Source organism: Acomys russatus, chromosome 20, assembly GCF_903995435.1.
Source record: "Acomys russatus chromosome 20, mAcoRus1.1, whole genome shotgun sequence".
Taxonomy (NCBI): Eukaryota; Metazoa; Chordata; class Mammalia; order Rodentia; family Muridae; genus Acomys; species Acomys russatus.
In genome coordinates, this window is record NC_067156.1 from 33,337,171 (window position 1) to 33,355,654 (window position 18,484).

The 18,484-nt window shown below is 38.5% G+C and overlaps 1 protein-coding gene across 2 annotated transcripts in view; it reads left to right on the top strand.

The window, feature by feature from the left end:
• The window catches only part of Kcnn2 (potassium calcium-activated channel subfamily N member 2), a 378,701-nt gene that overhangs the window by 122,809 nt on the left and 237,408 nt on the right, over positions 1-18,484 (top strand). For both annotated transcript variants that reach the window (XM_051163924.1, XM_051163925.1), the window contains exon 2: positions 4,652-4,737. The gene's annotated coding sequence lies outside the window, so the exon portion shown is untranslated. The remainder of the gene's footprint in view (positions 1-4,651; positions 4,738-18,484) is intronic.

Here is an 18,484-nt window from a genome sequence, read left to right on the forward strand (position 1 = left end):
CTCTGGGCCTTTAGTTACATCACCTTCCATTTATTCTCAGTGGTGATCCGAGCCTTTGGTTCACAATGGGAGTGGACGCTACTGTTCATTAAGTATCCTCAAGTTTCAACTACTCATCATTGCCAGTGCCAACATCTTCCATTCTTTCTTAGGTGGACTGAAATGGAATCAAAGACCATGTCTGCTCTATAGCTCTGAGTATATCAAGGAACCCACCCGCTTTCTCAACCAGCTGCTTTTGGCTTTGCCTGTGCACCTGACTTGAGAAACTTTTAGAAACTGATCTTCACATGTTACAAGCTGGGAATGGGAGCAAGGAGAGGGAGAAGTGAGAGGGTTACTATGCTGTGTCGAATGTTAAATTAAAAAAAAAAAAAAAAATCAAGGCAAACAACAATGGCAATAAAACCTTATCTTCAGAGCCTTCTTTGGTCAATGAATTCACTTCTTCAGAGGGAAGATCAATGATCCTTATCTTTTCTAAGGTCCTTGTTTGATCTGTTGGAAGACAGACTCAAATTTCCCCTAAGGACAGACTGTCCTGTATGTTTGAATGCGTTCAGTTTCAATTCTCCGCAGTGCCCCTCCTGACACATATCTGTCTGGACAGCATCCTGCATTTCTGCATTCTTTACTGGCTTTTCACTCTCAAGAGAATAAACGTGATCTCTCAACATTTTTTCAGGGTCTTCCATAGTCATTTCCAGTCTTTCTGCTGCACTGTGCCTATGCTTGCTTGCATAAAGCCACCCCAAGATGTCGGTCACCTTTGTCTTTCTTAACCTTCTTCTCCACTTGCCGCAGAGTTGTTTCCTGACCATTCTGTTCAACTCTGCCCTGTTCTGGGGATCATGGCTAATTCAGCTTCCTCCTTGTTCTATCTGCTTCACTGCTTTCCCTCCCTCTCCTTGCTCCATAAACGCCATCGTTCTTTTGAATCCCGTTGGCTTTCTGTCCAACAGTATACCTCCTTTGAGAAGCATTTGGATTGATCCTAGACCTCTTCTGAAAAAATACCCTGAAATCCATGGACTTTCCCCTTGATGAATCAAATTTGTTACCGAGGTTTGTTGTAGAAGTTGTCTTTACGTTTTGTTAAATTTTTTTCCCATTGGTTCTTGCTTCAATGAGGGAATCCCAGAAAAGTAAGTACCCCGACCCCACCAGGATCCTCACAGATAACATAGTGCTCTCTTGGTTCATTGTTTGCTTCCAGTTTCCTTTTTCAGCATGTGCCAAGGGAGGTTGACAATTTACAGGCAGTTTTGGAGGGCTTTTGCAAGTAGTCATTTTAATTCCCCAAAGATCTGTATTTAACCCCACATTTAGTTGGCAATTTGCCTAAGCAGGGAATTTTGTTTCAAAATTTTGTTTACTTTAGCCAGGAGTGTGGGCACATATATGTAATCCCAGCACACAGGAAGCAGAGGCAGGAGGATCTCTGTGAGTTTGAGGCCAGCCTGGTCTACAAAACAAGTCCAGGACAGCCGGACTTTCTGTCTTTAAACCCTGTCTTGAAAAACCACAAAAATTCTACTTTAAAATATTGAGAAAAGTTTGTTTTGTTTTACCTCTAGAAATTGGGAAGCCCACTGTTCTGATTCTGAACCTATTGTTTTCCATGTTGTTTTCTTGCCATTGGTCTTCATGTGTAAACATCTTAACAATTTTTTTCATCATCCCCATTGTGGAAAGAAGAAACACAGAACAGCAACTGGTTAGAATTCTAGTATGAGCTGAGCCTCCAACGTGTCCTTGTCCTCTGGCCTAAATTGCCTTCTCAGAGTTACTGACAAGCACGTCAAACAAGACCCCAGGCTCTAGCATCATGGTCTATTGAGTGTTTACCCAGACTCAGTGCTAAGTGCTTCTTGCGCATTTCCTCACATGGGCCTTACAAGAGCTCCCTGAGACTAGTTCTTTTTCATCCTCAGTTTACAGAGCAGTGGAAAGGTCACACAGAAAATGAAAGAAAGCCCCAAGGCCCTGGTGTTAGGACCATTGACTGAGGTCTACTAAATATGTTCTAAAAGAGGTAATACTAAACATGTTAAATACTGTATGCCATATGGTGTCTGTTGAAAATACTCAAATCAGCCATTGTAGCATGAATATAGCCACAGACCCCAGTATGAAAAGGGAATGTGGTTATGTCCCCCTAATATTTTATTATAAAAGTAGATGTATTTGCCTTGTGAGCCACCCTGCTTCAGAAAATAGCATTATGTTTTAAAAGCAGAAAAATAATTTTTAGACTGGTAATGAGGCTAAAGTTTGTTGCAACTGGAAAAATTTTATGTTCTTGGCATTAGGTGAACCCTTCAGAGAAATGTAGGCATTTCAAGTAAGATTGGTGCAAAAAATCTGATTACAGAAAAGAGAAAGTTGGTGGAAGTAAGAGACACATACAGGTAGTGATGGTGACTGGAGAGGGGAGGAACTCTCAACCCCCACAGGTTTCTCAGGCCCCACCACTGTGCTTTTTCGGGCTCTGCCACATGCCCAAATGCTGCTTTGAGAGACGAGACTGAGATAATGAGGTAGGATTAATGGCACCAGAGTCAGCACATATAACCTGGATATGCTGACACTCCAATCTAAGTACTTTTCAATCCTCCTACACCTTAAACAACTAAAAACAGGAAAGACTTCCTCTGAGGGAAACATTTCAAAGTAGCCCCAAATGTTAATCAAGAAGAGAGCTTCAGCAAAGGCTGCAAACAGCTGACTTTCATGTGCCAGCCACATGGTTTTGGTAAAAGGAAACAGATGGCCTAGTTGGTTCCAAGTGAATAGTAGGGCACACATTACTCATTTGGATTCAAGGTCAGACAAGCATTTACTTATCACGTCTGCACAACCGAAAGCCAGAGCTCCAGGAGAAGGGTGCTGCTGTGCTTCTGACCCAGAGGCTTTGTTCTGCTGAGAGAGAGAGACTGGGATAGAGGTAAAGAAATTATTCCCATTTCCAACAGCACTTGAGTCACAGTTTTTATTAGAAAGAAAGCCAGAGCTATAGCAATCATTTCTGACTTTTATTTCTATTAGAATATGTTTTTCAGCTGTTCCCAGGAACCAAGGGTCAAGATAGAAATGATTGTCCCATTTTTACCTTTAGTACCACTATGAGTGAGACCAAACATTCCTAAAGGGTGATTTTGAATTAGAAAATGAAGATTATACTTATTTTGGAGAAAGAAACTAATTAACAAATAAAGAATGTCAAAGTAGAGTTACTCCTCCCCAGGCCCCCACTGTGAAACAATTCCTAAAGCTCAGTAATATAGAGCAGTCAGCATGGCTGCGGGTGAATACTTGGCTAAGTCAGGGGGCCATGCTTCCCTCCAGGCTTTGCAAATTACTTCCCTGAGTCAATTTAGGACCCAGGACACTGTTGCCAGTCAAACCTCCCTCATGTTGAGCCTTCCTTCCTCCGCACATTAACATTTTCACCATGTGTTTCTGCATCCCTTACTTCCGGAACCCTTGCCTCTGTAAAGAGACAAGATGGCAAGAATTGATTTTTCTCTCATCATCAACTGAAAGTCACCTGTGGCCTTCACATCATTTGGAGGCTGGCTTTGTAAATATTCTCAGAAGCGCTCTTTGCAATGTTCTGTTAGAAAGTAGATGTGAATTTGTCCTTGAACATTCCTGCCTTCCTCGATCAAAAAAATTTAATACTTAGAACAGGATTAGGAAATACGTAATTTCTAGGTCTCTATCACCTAGCATTTTAATCCTTTTCTTAAACTAATGGCCTATTATCCAAACTACCACTGGGAATAAAAAAAATGCAGCCTTTCTTTATACCACCCCAAACCTAATATAAGCTCATTTACTTTATTAAAATATGTTACATTTAGTCTAATTAACTCAAAGGTGATTCTTTATGGTTTTCAAATATGTTTCATTTAGTGAAGAACCTTCTTCAAACAGTACGTATTTTTTAATTCTTCTCATAGACAGACATCAGATGAAGTAATTTTAGAAGACTAGACTTTACATTTTTGAGACACCTAGACAACAGCACCGATATTTTTCATCTTTGCTCTCAGAAAGAAGACGGCATGTGTATTGGCATTGAGTAGAGCTGTTACTGTAGATTGTAGATGTCAGCACAGGGCTCTGTAATTGCTGACAACCATGGGTTTGTGGTTGATTTGAGTAAGACAGTGATCCACATGGTGACAAAGAGAAATAAGAAAAACGTGAATACAGAACACATGGCAGTGTCTTCACTGCCCTGATCAGCACATTCCTGCAAAATTGAACACAATGCTCTCTACAACTGTCCTTCTGTCCACGAGTTGGCTGAGTGAGATGGCCTGACTTTTAGTCACATTCTTAACAACATCTATTTGTGCAAGACAAGATTTCAAAGTTGTGTGTAGAATGGATTAAAAACTAGATAAAAAATTAGATAATTTAGCTGGGATTTGTTCTAAAGATTCCATGGAATGAGATAATTAAGAGGGCTAGAGGTTTTCTACAGTGGTGCCATACATATTAGAAGGTCATAGGGTATCTGCGTAAATTCTGGAAAATAAGAACTCAGCCCGTATCTCTGCAAAAAAGTAAATAATCATTTAAGAGTAATGATAAAATTTACAAAGTTTGGACAAATACTAAGGGATTCTGTCTCTTACAGATTCTTGTGGAGAGAATTACAAAAAGATGGGATCCAGAAAGACAAAAGAGGAATCCAAGCAATGGAGTGGGCTCTAAGCAATAGTGGTGAGTGTATGCACATAATACACTATGGATGTTTCATGTAAGCAATGTTAAAGTTGGATTGGCTGACTTGCTTGCAAACTGCACTCTCCTCCGTGTGTGTGTGTGTGTGTGTGTGTGTGTGTGTGTGATTACAACTGTTTTCAGCTTACTAACTTGATACATCTTTTCCCAATGATTAAGTGGTTGTTCCTCTCATGTTGCAAACTATCAACACACACACACACACACACACACACACACTAACCAAATATACTTACTGACTAAGCAAATGGGCTAATATTTAAAATTTAAGAGTGGTTTCTAATGACAGACGGTATTTTGATGGGATTAAACGCCAAGAAGCACATTGTGTCTTAAGTTCTGTTTTTAACCAGCCTGTTGTTCATGCCCGGCTGTGGCTCTGAAGAGGTCCAGGGTAGGGTCTCTGGGACTGGATGCAGATGCTCTTCCAGTTCGCTTCATCTCTTGGGTCACCAGAGCTGATGGCTCAGGTGACTGATCAGGGTCGAAAGAAGAAAGAAGAAAGGGAGCCCAGGGTTTCTTCTCTAGAGACTGGCTGTACTGCAGTCAAGGAAGAGAAACTGACCACAATTCTCCTACAGCTGAGGCTGTAAAAACAGCTTCTCGCTAGAAACTGTACAGTGGGTCGTAAAAGAGGGTCTTTGATCTGAAGATAGGCCTCTTTGTGGAGATCTCTAGTAAGCTAATGTAAACTTAGACCTGATAGCCCTAAAAGGCTGAGGGTAATGCCCTGAGCCTGCTAACTTATTTGTGGATCTACAGGGAAATAAGAAGCGAGAGATAGAAAATAAACCACTCACACACACACACACACACATTCAAGAGAAAAGGTGGATGAAGTTAGGCATCTTAACTTCAGCTGAAGTTAGGCTTCCCAATTTCAACGCCATTTATTGTTGGTCACCGTATTTATACTCCTGAGAAAGGGGAATTACCTCATAGTCAAATAAGGGCAATTAATCATGAAAACAGATGAATTCTAAAATACAACAGGCTACATGTAAACATTTCTTATCTATGTATCCATTACATAAGTTCACAGTGAATTCAGAGTGACAAAAGTTGACAAGGCCTAAAGGTTAACTTACAAGAATATATGCCTTATCAATTAGGATTGATCAAACTATACATTATCCAGCTCTTAGTTCAGGACAATAATTTTATCTGTCTTTCATTCTAAGAAACAGTAAATTTAAAATGACAGTATATGATGCCACAAAGTGACAAGGTATAAGGAACTATAATGGAATAGTTTGTATATTTAGACATTAAGGTTCATGCCTAGTTTAGACATCTCTAGGTAACCCCATTCTATCTTGGGTTCATGGAAAGTTTAAACCAACTTATTGGCTCAGTTTTCTTAACAATTGTATTTCACTATGAACTTACTAACAGAGTGTACGTACCTCACTTACAACCTGACTAACCCAAATTATAGGAAAAGGAGATTAAAGAACACAATAATGAAACCTTAAGGCTATCAGTTCCAGGGAACGATTCCCCTGGCATAGTCAGCAGGATCTCAGCAAACCAGCAATTCAACCAAGGTTGCTGCTGGAACCTGGAACAGCAGCTGAGGCCCAGAGCCTCAGCCCGAGCCCAAAGCCTTGAAGCCTTCCCTGGAGAAATTCTCTCTAGGAGTGTCTCTTGAAATGCAGGGACGAACAGCCAAAATAATCCCAAGTCCTCTCTCCAGCCTCTTGTTTTGGGCATGTATATTAGAGACAGGATATTTTCAGCTGGCAACAAACAAGCTCCCCCACAAAGTGGTTTGACCTCTAAGGGGATAAATATCCTGCTCTCTCACAAGTCTGGTCCCCATCCCGCACTTGGAATCAACACAAAAACATGTTTATCTAGTCTTCATCAACTTGAGTATATTTATGGTGAATACCAGGATTCCTGATGCCATCTGGAGTGAAGGCTTATTTGAGGCCACAAATCTGCTTTAAGGTTATCCTTAGTGAGGCATCTGGAGGTCCATAAAGGTATTTATTACAGCTATAAATTCTCTAAAATTGTTTTAGAAGCTCTAAAACAATTTAACTTATTAAACTATTTGAATAAAATCAAGAATTCCATAATTAGGAATTATTCATCTGAACAACAAACAGTACATCCTCAACAAGATCCTATAGGAAGTTTGCTCAATCAGAGCTGGTCAATACCCAGAAAGTAACAGTTAACACCAATGCGAGATATTTTTTCTTTTTGGTTTTTCAAGACAGGTTTTCTCTGTGTAACCTTGGCTGTCCTGAACTCGCTTTGTAAACTAGGTTGGCCTTGAATGTAGTCTTAGCTGTCCCGGACTAGCTTTGTAGACCAGGCTGGCCTTAGACTCACAATGACCCACCTGCCTCTGCCTCCCTGGATGCTGGGATTAAATGTATGCGCCACCATGCCTGGCTCTAATGCCAGATTTTAGAGAGATGCAGCAGTGCACAATTGGCAGGGTTGTCAGAGGTTGGAAGCAATTCTGGGGTGCATCATGGTACAGACCTTGCAAAACATTGGATCACCTCCTAGAAAGCCCACATGCCTAATGAGCTCCTTTAACAAGATGGCTCTTGGCAGGCTGTGAACTAGATGTTTCTTCAGCTTCAGTTTTCTCACCTGAGCTGAGATGATGCTCTAACCTTCCTTGAGGTAGAAAAACATGGTCCCATGCATGTTTATGTATTGTATTTGAGGTGTTGACTCACTTCTCCCATTTATAGTCTTGACTGTGTGGTTAACAGATAAGCATTTATAGCTATAGTGAAAACATAAACAAGGCAAAACACAAAAGCAGTTTGATGTCTTTGACCAATTAAGCAAGGAAACAAAAGTTGAATAGAGATGAAAGAACACCCAAAGAAATAGATAAAGTTCTCTTGGTTAGACTCTGCTAGACCTCTATATAGTGTATCTGTATAAAATATCTCCTGAAGTGGCTCTAAAAGCAAGAACATTAGAGGTAAAAAGAAAAGTTTTCACCAAATATAGTTGATTCTGAAACCATGGATATAATCATGTGTGTGTGTGTGTGTGCATATATATATTCAAGTAAAATTTAAGTTCACTGGACAAATTTCAAGATCTATTAGATTCTTAGCTGAAGCTATTCATTCTTCCCAAATTAACTTATGGCTTCAATACATTTGCAATGCAAAGAATGTATGTGTGTGTTTGTGTCTGTGTGTGTGGAAGAGAGAGAGAGGTGGGGGGAAGGAGTCTTACTATGTAGCTCCAGCTACCTTAGAACTTAGTATGTTGATCAAGCTAGCTGCAAACTTGTAGTGATCCATCAGCCTCCCAGGTGCTGGGATTAAAGGTATGTGCCACCATGACAAGCTAGACACTTACCTTCAGTTCTCACTAGAAGACAGTTAGAAATAAACAACAAGAAAGCTGTAGTTAAAAACATGTCATAAAGCCAGGCAACACACATGTTCTGGGTTGGTGTACTTCAGTTAACAAGAACAGTTAGCCAGAAGTAGAACTATAGATGCTAAAAAAACAAGGTTAGGACATTTAGAGACTTTCCCAGAATTATATGGACTTTGATGGATTTGGCCTTCATTTTAGTTTTGGCAGGTGGGGCTGTCTTCGTGCTGAGATTTACAGCACTGAGTGGCATTTCCATCACTGAGTCAGTTGTGCTAAAGTCTGGGCCTCCATTAAACTGTTATTGGGAGTTCTGAGTGAGATACCAGTGGTAAAAAGCCAGACTTTTGGTCTTGACCTCAAAATTGGTGTTTATTTGGTAGTTCCTGGAAAATCCACACTGGAAAAGCAAAGGTTCTTTGTATGTTGTATTATCAGTTCATCTGGAGCTCATTTTACTAAAGCTGGTGGCTGTAGTTATTTAGTGAGAGCAAGCTGTCACAGAGAACATATTTAGATTTAAGCATTCAGCCACGGGGGACAGCAGGATGGATGGTGGTGTCATAAACCATACAGAGCAGCTTTCTGCATCCAGGCCTTCCATCTTGCTGACTATTGACTGCAGTGCTACTCTTAATTTTCCTACAAAAGTTAAACATAAGCCCCATGAATAGCCCATTGTTTGATTTGTTCTATTTTTTCTCTAAATTTTAAAGTAAGCATTATTCAGATCGATTTAACACAACCTAAATACACAATTCCACTTTGTTTGGTAGCATCTGTTGTTTGACATTAGTGATTTTGTAGACCCAGGTAGGAAAGCATCCCCTGATTAAGTAGTCTGCTGGACAGGAAAGATGAGGATTCTGATGCTTTCATGCTGCCAAAACACGTTTGCAGGAGGAGGTGGGGTGGCGGAAAGTCTCCTAGAAATAGTTTTTATTTATAGTCAGAGATATCCTGAACTAACCACCTTGAAATCAGAAGACAAAAAGGACATTTGCACTCATTTTTCTTTTTATCATATTTTAAAATATTTCAGCAAAATGTATAACTAACGTGATACTTTTTACAAGCAGTAAAATAAGTGTCATCATTTTGACAGGATGCCAATGGCTACTTGAAAATAGCTATTACTGACAGAGATAGATATTATTCAGCATTCTGTGGGGAGTAGAAACCACAGTTGTCTTAGCAGGCAGAAGTTAATTCAAACAGTTAGCAGTCAAGAACCAGAAACCTGAAAAAGAGAATACAAAAATCTCACTAATTATCTGTAGAACTGGTGATCAAAATGAAAAGACCGGGCTTCTTAAATTAGCTAGTAGCATAGATAGGGTGCTTCACCAGCTAGGACTCAAACCTCTGAGAACCAGGTGGAACTGAGTCATTTCGGCCTCAGGAAGGACACTGAGGTACCACATGGGCTTGGAGCACCAGCCTTTGGTGAGGCAGAACCAGAGGCCGTAGCTGGGGTCTGTGAGGGCACACGATGGTGATGGTTTGGAAACGGTAGAAGTCCAAACAAAAACCATTTGTACTATTGGAACAGCTGTGAGCCACACTGGTGAAGCAAAAACAAGAGATGCTATGCATAGGAAACAAGCTAAAACCAAGAGGCATCCCTTCTCTCCCCACCAGCCTTCTCATTTCTCCCCGGGACACCTGGTCACAGAGCATCAGTGGCAGAGCATCAGTGTTTCAGCTAGGGAAGCACTATGGGTTTCAGAGTCCCAGCCTGGGAATGACAAAGCAGAAGAGTAGATGTGAAGCTATACCATAAGAGCGTAGCAGCAAGAAGCTCAGGTGAACCAAATGGAGAACCAAGCTTGCTGCTCTACCGGACTTCAGTTGCAGTATTTCTTGAAAGGTATATTCAATACTTATGACTAGAATCACATATTGTAAGTAAAAGTAACCATTTTCGAGATAATTACCACTGAATTAGTTTGACAACGCATGGAACTTATTTGGATAAAGATGACCAACTGAACACATTATGTGTACTTTGAATAAAAATCTCTTTAATCAGCTTAAATATGATTAAAATATTATATCTTGTTGCACTAACACAGTAACTCATGATGAAAAGAAAATGATGGGGCAAGCAGGAGACCTTGTTTCCTGTGAGATGACACTAGAGGAGATGCACAGCACAAAACAACAAGCTACCAACACTGCCCATGTGCAAACATATTCCCAGGCCCCTCAGCTAAAACCCCAGTGAAGCAGGAAGTGGGTAAGGCTTCTGGGACATTTGAGTGAGTAACAGAAACATGGTTTTCCTCAGCATAAGGAGCCTCTTCGCCCCCCCCCCCAAATAGTTTCTGTCTAGGTCAAATGCTAAGGTGCAAGCATTGAGGCCAGAAGAGGTCCCTTGTTAGGTGAAGAAGACTCCAGACTTCAAACCTGGACTCCTGAGTTTGAGCCCTGGAGCCCACATCTTAAAAGGAGCAGATCAACTCTGAAAATTTGTTTCCTGACCGCTACACATGCGCTGTGGTTCATGCAAGGTGCCCCTCCCCCAATAAATAAACAACAACAACAAGTGGTGAAAATATTGCCAGAGAGCTAAATGTCAAAACAACTCAGGAACACAAAAAACGTCTAGGCAACACAGGACATCAGGCCCTGATGAGGGATGAGAGGTGAGGGTAGTACATAATCAAACCCAACACGTGTAGTGAAACTAATTGCCACTGTAGAGAGAATGTACAATCAAAAAAAAAAAAAAAAAAAGCAAGCCATTTTAGGAAGATAAATGGTGTCTTTGTAATTAAAATGTGATCGTAGAAATTTGAAGGTATCATTACTTGGTTTAATAGCAGATTAGACACAGCTGATGAGGAGCAAGGCAGAGCTTTCCAGTTTGGAGAACAGAAGTGATTAAAAGCAACAGGAAATTTATGTTGCATGGAAGATGGGTTAAGAATGTGTTGTATATTTGTCATTTACACATTCTAATCATATTGGAAAGAAAAGATGGCTAGAAGAAATTGTCACAGAAATACATATACTATGCAATGCAACACTGGTTCAAAAATGAGTAGGTTTACTAAGAGGACACTCATGACTACTGTATTCATTGCCAGTAGAATTATGTTAAGCACAAGTAGATATTTACTAATATTTAGCAAATGAGTGCCTGGACAGATAGCTCAGTGGTTAAGAGCACTTGTTACTCTTTCAGAGAACCGAGGCTTGGTTCCCAGCATCCAGATGGAGGCTCACAACTGTCTGTAATTATAGTTTCAGGGGAATTTAATGCCCTCTTCAGGCCTTCATTGGCACAGCATGCACATAGATCACAAGTATACATGCAGACAAAGCACTCATCCATATAAACTAAAAGTTAATAGATCTTTTAAAATATTTAGTCTATGAGTCAAAACATGAGAGGGAAACTTTGAGAAGATCAACAGTAAAGAGAAAAATCTGAAGCATTGTCTTTAAAGAAGAGAATCAAGAACAATCAGGTTTGGCAAGATAACAAAGAGAGATATTAAGTGAAGCAAAACAAGATTCTGCTATATATTGCTTTTGAGCCCAAATTATTATGGACAACATCATAAGCATTTAAGCTATGGGTAAAATAAGACATCAGTATACATGTGCAACTAATATATAAAATTACAGAAATTTAAAATTAAGTTTGTAGGTTCATGCTGTGGCAAAACAAAAAAAAAGTTGAAGAGGGACAGGGACTAGTGACAAATTATTTATTAATGTATGCACCTTATATAGTCTATTTAAAAAGCAACTATTTGGAGCTAAAATGCATGAAAATCTGACTAGATGAAGAAATGCACTAACACAGGAAGCATGTTCTGTCCAGTGGATGATATCCAGATGTGTTTGCCCTAATACAGATGTGTTTCTTTCCCTTGCAGAAGTGTTTCAGTTTCATGAGGTTTCATGTATTAATTGTTGATCTTAGTGCCTGCAAAACTGGTGTTCTGCTCAGGAAGTTGTCTCCTGTGTAAATGTGTTCAAGAGTATTCCTCACTTTCTCTTCGATCAGGTTCAATGTGTCTGGTTTTATGTTAGGTCTTTGATCCACTTGAACTTGAGTTCTGTGCAGAGTGGTAGGTATGGATCTATTTGCATTCTTCTACATGCCAACCTGCAGTTAGACCAGCACCATTTGCTGAAAATGCTTTCCTTTTTCCATTGTATAATGTGGGCTTCTTTATCAAAAGCCAGGTATCAATAGGAGTGTGGATTTACTTCTGGGTCTTTGATTTGATTCCTTAGATCAACCTGTCTTTTTTTGTCTGACAGTATCATGTTATTATTATACCCCTGTAGTACAGATTGAACTCAGGGATGGTGATGCCTCTGGAAGTTCTTTTATTATACAGGATTATTTTAGGTATCCTGGGTTTTTTCCATGTAAAGTTGAGTATTATTTTAAGGTCTATAACAAATTGTGTTGGAATCTTGATGGGGATTGCATTGAATCTGTAGGTTGCTTTTGGTAAGATGCCATTTTTACTATGTTAATCCTACCGATCCAATTTCTTTCTTCAAAGACTTGACATTTTTGTCATACAGGTCTTTTACTTGCTTGGTTAGAGTTTCCTAAGATGTTTTATATTATTTGTGGCTATTGTGAACACTTCCGTAGAGCAAAATGGCAGCCTACATAATGGAAAACGATTTTCACCAACTCTACATCTGACACAGGGCTAATTTCCAATACGTGTACAAAGAACTCAAGAAACTAGACATCAACACACCAAATAATCCAATTAAAAATAGGGTACAGATCAAAACAGAATTCTCAACCAAGAAATCTCAAAGAATCAAGAAGCACTTGAGAAAATATTTAACATCCTTAGCCAACAGGGAAATGCAAATCAATATGACTCTGAGATTCTTATACTCCTTCATTGCTGGTGGGACTGCACACTTGTAAAACCTCTTTGGAAATAAGTTTGGCAGTTTCTCAACAATTTAGATATAGCTCTACCTCAAGACCCAGCTATACAACTCCTGGGCATATACCAAAAAGACCACCCACACTACCACAAAGGCACTTGCTCAGCTGTGTCTTTAGCAGCTTTATTCATGATAGCCAGAAACTGGAAACAACCTAAATGTTCCTCAATAGAAGAATGCATAAAGAAAATGTGGTCCATTTGAAGAAGGGAGTAACTCAGGTGTTAAAAACAATGACATCATGATATTTTTTCAGGCAAATGGATGGAATTAAGAAAATCATCTAGAGTGAGTTAACCAAGACCCAGAAAGACAAACCTGATGGTGCCTAACCCAATTGTCATCAGAGAGGCTTCACCTAGCAACTGTTTGACACAAATGAAGAGACCCACAGCCAAATATTATGTGGAGCTCAGGGAATCTGACTAAAGACAGGGAGGAAGGATTATAGGAGCCAGAGGGGTCAAGGACACCACAAGAAAACCCACAGAATCAACAAACCTGGACTTATAGGCTCATGAAACTGAATCTACTATCAGGGAGCCTGCATGGGTCTAACCTAGGCCCTCTGTATATATGTCACAGTTGTGTAGCTTGGTTTTTTTGTGTGACTCCTAACAGAGGGATGGAAGCTGTTTCTGATGCTTTTGCTTTCTTTTGGGACCCTTGTTCTCTTACTGGGTTGTCTTGTCCAGGCTTAATATGAGGGTAGGGTCTGGTCTTATTGTAACTTGATATGCCATGTTTGGTTGATATACCTGTAAGGCCTCCCATTTTCTGAAGGGAGTGGATGGAACTGAGGGAGGAGGTGGAAGAGCATAGACTGGGAGAAGAGGAGAAAGAGGAAACTGTGGTCTGGATATAATATATGAGAAAATAAATTAATTTTAAAAATATATGTTTTAAGATAGAGGAAAGAATAGAGTTAATGTTCTTTAAAATATGTATATATGGCTCTTTTAGGATCTCTGGTTTGTAAAATTCTCTGTATTAAATATCATGACCAGTTTTGACATTGATCAATACTGGAAGCGAAATTGAGCAACTTGTATATTCTAAAGGCTGTTGTTAAAGATAGGCACTCCTCATCTGCACACCATGTTTTTAATTGGCTTTCCCCTCACCCTAATCACAGCATGTACATAAGCTGGCAAGGTCATGCTACCATGGACTACAGTGAGTCTCTTGAGTCTATAAGAAATCTAACTCAGCCTTCTTTTAGATGCCATAAGACTTCCTCATGGCTGATTCTAATTCAAATTGTATCTATCCATCATGATTTCTGTTGTTAATAATCAGGTTTTGAAAAACCACTCTTACCTAAAAAGATTGGTTTATCAAGTCTATTCAAGCATCTAATTTTTATCACACTGCTGATTTTTTTCTCTTTATTTGTTTTTCTGTTGTCTAAGCCCAAAACACTGTTTTGATTCACTTACAAGTTTTAATCTGAAAGCTTTTGTCAACCATTTTTTGTGTGTTATTTTATGTTGTTCAGCTCTGCAATGTGAACGTCTCTATGCAGAGATCTTATCCAGCTTGCTTGATATGTAGTACTTGAAATAGTCAATCGGTTATTGATTAAATGAAGGTTCGAGTAATGAACATGGATGTCTTCTTATCATCTTTTTTTTATTTCTATTTTTTCCTCTACAAACAATGTTCCCTGAAAATTTTTAATTACAGCTCCTTTTCATTCAAGAGTCATTCCTTGACCTCCTTCTCCACAGGAGTTACTGTCTTTATCCACAGCTCTACAATTGCCTATACCATGACACTAATTCATTTGAGCTATGCTGGCCTCCACCATAATAGCATCGCTAGTTACCTATGCACCTATCTTCTCAGTCACTTATAAACACCTTGTGGGGTAAGGAAAGCCTGGATCTATTCCTCCTTCTGTTTGTCCTCTTGAGTACACACCTGTAGCTATGCCTTGTACTTGACAGGTATTTTTACTCTAATCAAATAATTATTGTAAGTGCCATTCTTTTAGTAGTAGACTTGAATGGGACCAGGGATTTGAAATCAGAATAAAATCATGTGGTCTTATTTCTTTCATTCTTAGATATGTAATATTTTTTAAAGTTTATCTCCATGTACCCATTTCTCTGCCTTTAATGGACCGTAAACATTCAAAATGTGCAAGATTATGGCATAAACACAAGACATAGAATTCATGCACTCATATGAATCTTAAGGCCTTGGAGACAGATACTTGGCAATTCATTTATTCAGTAAATATTTGTGTGCTTCCTGTGTGCCAACTCCTGCTGCTGCTACTAATGATGAAGTCCCACACCTTGGTGTTCTCATGGGGGCTTATAACTTAGGAAAGGAGTAAGAATAAAAAGAGCAAGCCAAAGGCAAATATTTTCATTTAACTGACTAAAACAGTGGATTTAAGGATTTGGAAATTCAGACCCATACTGTGTTGTTACAACAAGAGAAATATAGTCTTTTTTAAAAGATTTTTTTCATTAATCATATGAGCATGTGAGTCTGTATGTACATGTCAGTATAGGTACCCATGAAGACCAGAAGTGTTGGGTGTCCCTGGGCTATAGTGTCAGGAGGCTTTGGGACTCCTGATATGGGTGCTAGGAACTGAACATGGGTCCTACTCAAGAGCAGTACATAATCTTAACAGCTGAACCATCTCTCAAGGAATTAGAAAAGTCTAACTGTAAGAGAGACTCTTTTGACTTACTAAATAAAGTTGTTTCAATTAAAAATAAGCAAATGCAGAACCTCATGTTAATATAAGCTTCTATAAAGTGATAAATGTCTCAATTACTTCCAAAGTTATTTTAGATAACATAAACAAAATAAATATATGCAAAATGTATTAACATGCAAAACACAAGAGAAAATATTGAATATTATATTTGTCAAGTTAATAAAATGAAACCAAATTTAGTGACTTCATTTCAAATTTAAAAGATGTTCTTAACTAAACAAATTTAAAAAGCATTCAGCTTAAAATGTAAAGCTTTTATCTTTGTAATTTAAAAAAATAAATTGTGATGTATTTTGCTTATGGAAAAAGTTCAATAACTATCAATAATTGGAAATAGTTGACAATTTTAATGAGACCACAGACTAAATAGTAGAATGATGCATGAAATTGAAACAGCAGTAATTTCATTAGTATTGCACCATTTCTAATATGGAAATGAAACTTTCTCTCTTTAGCCCCTTACTTGAAGAATGACTACTTTGGATTCCTGTCACATTATTATTCTGTTAGTTCAAAAAAAAAATGTAAAATGTTGCCATTCACATTTTCTAAATGCTTTCTGTGTTTTTATCAATTAACCTGCATCCTTATTCATTCTTTCTTTCTTTCCTTCTTTCCTTCCTTCCTTCCTTCTTTTCTTCCTTCCTTCCTTCCTTTCTTTCTTTTCAGGTTATATATCTTTTTATTCCAATAAGCTTGCTTTATTTATTTATTTACTTACTTACTTATTTACTTACTTACTTTACATCTTGGTCATAGTCCCATCCCACCTCACCTCCCAGTCCCACCCCTTCTCCCTCCCTCATCTCCATCCCCCCTTCCCTTATTTCTCAGAAAAGGACCCCACACACACACTTTCCATCCACCACAGCTTATCAAGTCTTATCAGGACTGAACATGTCCTCTTCCCTGTGGTGTGGCAAGGCAGTGCCAACAGGGAGAAGTAATTGAAAATCTGGCAAGAGAGTCCATATTTGGTGGAGAGTGTCATTTATTAGAGGACCCAAATGAAACCAGAGCTACCCAGCGACTACATCTTTCGGCAGCTCAGGCTGTTGCTTTCTTTTTGACCCAATAAAATTTGTTACTCATGGTTTCTCCTTACAAGATTGTTTTCTGGTTTCTTTAAAAACTTCTAAGTATAATAAATAGCAATACATTGTCTATTTTGTGTCATATTATATAGTATCCCAGATATAAAAGTATCAGAGTGAATTCCTTTAAATGTAACACTAAAACAAATTAGCTCAAAGAGAATTTGATTTTCTTAATTTTAAGGTTGCATTGATTAATAAACTAATATAAACTGTATTTGTTCTAAGTTTAAAGACTTTATACTTTTTCAGAGTTTCAGCTGAAGATACTTTGCATAAGATACTGAATATGTCTAGAATTTCTATTTGTGGAAAATGTGGAAGATGAGAACTTTTAGTATTACATAAAATCTTGGCAAGATTTCTGCATTTCCTTTGTGTCTGTTTATGTGCTTATATTAGTCAGGGTTCCTTAGAGGAACAGACCTGATAATATGTGTTTAAAAGGGATTTATTAGAGTAACTTACAGGCTATGTGGTCCAGATCATTCAACAATGGCTTTCCTCCAACAGGAAGGTCAACAGTCCACTAGTTGTTCAATAAAAGAGGCTGGATGTCTTAGCTGGTCTTCAGTGTATATTGGAATCCTGTAGAAGTAGGTTCTAATACCAATGAAGGAATGCCTCCACCTCAGGAAAGATGACTTGCCAGAAAGAATGGATCAAGAAGCCATAAAATAAAGTTTTCTTCTTCCATGTCCTTTTTTGTGGGCCACCACCAGTGGATGTTGCTGGGTTTTTGGATGGGTCTTCACACCTCAATTCTTTATAGGTGTGCACAGATTCTTGTTTTGTTTTTGTTGTTGTTTTTATTCCATATGTAGTCCAGTTAACAATCAAGATTAGCCATCACAGTACTCTCAAGCAAATACGGTGCTTATAGAGAGCCATTGTATCACCACTATTATAGCTATGGACTCTTTCCTAAGTGATTCCTACTTTTTCTCTTTATAGTAACCATTCTCTGTGTGCTTGTGTTTCTAATGTAAGAGTTTGAAGTTCTACTCAATGTTTTAACATTATAAAACATTTTTATTCAAGTTCAATTTTCAGTTGTTTAGGAGATAAAGACAGCATAGGAACTAGGTCCTATATATGTTTATATATGAATGGATATGTGTAGATATACAGATGTATTTATCTTTAAGCAAAGCAAAACATGTTTTATTTATGTTTGATTATTATGAAACTTTAACTAAATTATGGAGTTAGTGAGAAAAGGGGAAGAAGTAAATGGTAGTAGAAGATGAGACTGAATGAAACAAGTCCTTACTTTTGAGCCAGGTAGGAAAGCACAGAGAGAGATGCTGAAGGGACAGAACTGTGGGAACAGACTTGATCCTGGGTTAGATATATCCTCCAAGCTAGAAAACTCCCACAAAATTTTCTGTTTGGGTTTAGATTGAGTGCTAATCATGTAGTCATATAGGCCAGTCTGCCACAGCAGATAGACTTAAAGATAAACCCATGGCTGAAGCACACAATAGAACTGAGAGTTTGACTTACAGCTGAGGGATGGCATCATTATTTACATATGCTTTCAATGAGTTATCTTTCTAAAACAATGTTTAACACTTTGGGAGTT